The sequence below is a fragment of the Gossypium raimondii genome, chromosome 1 (genome assembly GCF_025698545.1).
Source record: "Gossypium raimondii isolate GPD5lz chromosome 1, ASM2569854v1, whole genome shotgun sequence".
Lineage (NCBI taxonomy): Eukaryota > Viridiplantae > Streptophyta > Magnoliopsida > Malvales > Malvaceae > Gossypium > Gossypium raimondii.
This window is the reverse complement of record NC_068565.1, coordinates 23,676,060-23,679,741: the sequence shown is the minus strand read 5'-3', so window position 1 is coordinate 23,679,741 and position 3,682 is coordinate 23,676,060. Positions and strand designations below refer to the sequence as shown.

Below are 3,682 nucleotides of genomic sequence, written 5' to 3'. Positions count from 1 at the left end.
TCTTCTCAAGGTTTGGTTTTTTCTCTTGTTGATAAGGTTGCTAAGAACCTGGAGGGGGTTGTGACCTTTGATTTCCTTGACCACCCTAAGAGAAATTTGGATGGTTCATCCAACCTGCATTGTAGTTATTGCTATAGGGGTTATTTTGAGGTTTGAAATTATTACCCATAGAGTTGACTTGCTCTTGCTCCATACTAGAACTGAAGGGTGAACATTCTAAATTAATCATCCCTGCTCCATTCTCATCACATTGTAGTACCGAATTCACCTGCTTAGAACAATTCAAACTATCAATTTTCTTACCAAGAGCTTTAACTTAATTTGCTAACATAGAAACTGCATCAATATTAAAAACACCAGCTACTTTAACCAGTTTCATTATCATGACTTGCCATTGATATTTATTCAGTGCCATCTCCTTAATAAAATCTTGAGCTCCCTTGGGTGTTTTATTATTTAGTGTTCCACCAGTTGCTGCATCAATTAGTTGCCTAGTCGATGGATTCAAACTGTTGTAGAAGGTTTGAACTTGCAACCACAAAGGTAACCCATGAGTAGGGCATCTTCTCAACAAATCCTTAAATCTCTTCCATGCATTATATAATGTCTCCAAATCAATTTGAGCAAAAGAAGAGATGTCGTTCCTCAACTTAGTTGTTTTAGCTGGTGGGAAGTACTTCAACAAAAAATTTTCGGTCATCTGATCCCAAGTTATGATAGAACCTCATGGCAATGAAGTCAACCACTATATTTCCTTGATCCTCAAAGAGAATGGGAACAACCATAAGCGTATAGTGTCATCAGTAATGCCATTGATCTTAAATGTGTTGCAAATCTCTAGAAAGTTAGCCAAATGAGTATTTAGATCTTTATCTTGCAACCCATCAAATTAAACATACTGTTGTACCATCTGAATTGTGTTCGAGTTCACCTTGAAATTGTTTGCAGCAATAGTCGGTCTCACAATACTCGATCCAACCCCAATCAGAGTAATATCCACACTAATATCCTTTTCCTCTTGATCCAACCCAGTAATATTTTGATTGTCACCCATCTCCACAGTAATATCCTTTTCCTCTTTATCATATTCTATATTCAGTTGATTTTGCCTTACTTTTCTAACCTCTCTATGATTTCTGCGAGTAGTCTTTTCAATTTCACTATAAAAATCTAACAGTTCTGACGGGTTTCCTCTAGTCATAAACCAAAAGAACCTGCCAGAAGCAAACAAATGAAAAAGATAGAGTATATAAAATTAAATTAACAAAAAAATATTAAAATAAAAATAAAAATGGCTAAATTAATATAAATAAAGTTTTCCTAATATTTTAGTCCCCAGTAACGACACCAAAAACTTGATGCAATCATAAACCAACTAAAAATCTGACTAAGGCAAGTGCACCTATCAATTAATAGTATAGCTACAGTAAGCAGAGATATCATTCGCATGAATACTAAAATTACTAGTATTTACCATCTTTGTATTATTTAACCGATAAATTCAAGTGATTGATTAAAACTAAAAATTAACTAAATTAACTATGAACGCGACAAGGAATAAATCATTAAAATAAACTATTAACAACTAAGAAGCAAAACAATACCCAGGAAAGAATTCACCTAGATTGCATTTATTATTATCAATCTAAATTATGTAATTTCTTCACTTAGGATCTTGATCCGTAGAAATCCCTAAATTATGCTAATATCTCTCTTCAAGACTGAGAGCAACTGACACTTGGTTGATTAATTGAAATTTCTTTCTAATTAAAACCCTTATTGTCGCATTAACTTGATCTATGGATCTCCCAATTAGATTTGACACTAATCTGGTAGATTTATGTCGTCTTATTTCTAGGATTGCATGCAACTCCACTCAATTACGCTAGACCTACTATTAAATAGGGTTTATTTCTCCTTTAATTTAAGGACATCAAACATGGAATAATAATTTAGAAATATCAAACCAATAATTAAGTACACATAATTGACAACAAGATCCAAGTATTTATTGCATTAAAATATAAATCAAACAGTAGAATCAATCCTAGGGTTTATCTCATTAGGTATTTGGAAAATTAATTCATGATAGCAAATAAAAGTATCCAAGTATTTATTGCATAAAAATAGACACCAGCCTTGCCTTCCTGTACTGACAGCGGAGCAGACTGAAGATAGCAGATCTTGCCTTCCTGTATTGACAGCGAAGCAGATTGAAGATACCAGCCTTACCTTCCTATACTGACAGCGGAGCAGACTGAATATACCAGATCTTGCCTTCCTGTACTGACAGCAAAGCAGATCGAAGACACCGGCCTTGCCTTCCTGTACTGACAATGAAGCATACTGAAGATAGCGGATCTTGCCTTCCTGTACTGACAGCGAAGCAGATCAAAGAAGCCAATCCTATCTCCCTAAAGTTGAAGTGGAGCGGATTAAAACCACAGATCTTATCTCTCTGAAGTTGCAGTAGCGCAGATCGCATCCAGTCTTATCTCCCTGAAGTTGCAATGGAGTAGACAGAAGAAACCAATCCTATCTCCCTGAAGTTGCAGTGGAGCGGATTAAAAAAATAGATCTTATCTCTCTGAAGTTGCAGTAGATCAGATCGCATCCAGTTTTATCTCCCTGAAGTTGCAGCGGTGCAGATTGAAGAAACCAATCCTATCTTCCTGAAGTTGCAGTGAAGCGGATTAAAATGATGGATCTTATCTCTCTAAAGTTGCAGTAGAGCAAACCGCACCAGATTTTATTTTCTTAAAGATACAGTAAAACAATTTGAAGCTACAAGTCTTATCTCACTGAAGTTGCAGTGGAGCAGGTTGAAGATACCAATCTTATCTCTTTAAAGTTGCAATGGAGCAGATTGAAGCTACTAATCCTATCTCCCTGAAGTTGCAGTGGAGCAGATTAAAACGATGAATCTTATACCTCTGAAATTGCAGTAGGTCGAATTAGATCTTATCATATCAAACCTTATCTCCCTGAAGTTGCAGTGGAGCAGGTTGAAGATACAAGCCTTATCTCCCTGAAGTTGCAGTGGAGCAGGTTGAAGATACAAGTCTTATCTCCCTGAAGTTGTAGTGGAGCAGGTTGAAGATACAAGTCTTATCTCCCTGAAGTTGTAGTGGAGCAGACTAAAACCGTAAATCTCATCCCTATGGAGTTACAATAGAGTAGATTGAAGTCATATCTCTCTAAAGATACCGTGAAGTGGATCAAAGCAATAAGATGCAGTGGACTAGAATGATGCTACTTGAAGAAGAAAGGCACCAAGAAGTCAAGACTCGGCGAGACCGGGCAAAATTGGTCTTTATTTTTAACCAAGTTACTTAAAATCTAACTAGTACTATATTCTAGACAAATCAGGTTTATTCTACCTTTGGGAAATACTCATTCCATACTTACCCTTTATCTCTTAACATGAACTTCTCCTTAATATAGCAGAATATTAGAAAATGAAATTTTTACTTACTCAAATGGCGGTTACTACACGCCCACATGTATATGCAAAAATAATCATTTGGACGAAAAACACTACGCTAGAGAGACTATTTACTCTTATACTCCAAAACTTTACACCCGTCAGATTTGTGGTGCTACAACTCTCCTCCCCTTAACAAAACTTCGTCATTGAAATTTCTAACTTTGGAGAAATACAACGTATATCTGATCACTGTCT

General features: G+C 36.0%; 1 non-coding gene across 1 annotated transcript; it reads left to right on the top strand.

Annotated features, from left to right (window-relative positions):
• The first annotated feature begins 545 nt into the window (after positions 1-545).
• Positions 546-652, top strand: LOC128032751 (small nucleolar RNA R71). Its single transcript, XR_008189058.1, has one exon. It is a non-coding gene; the product is annotated as a small nucleolar RNA R71 (small nucleolar RNA).
• Positions 653-3,682: the final 3,030 nt, after the last annotated feature.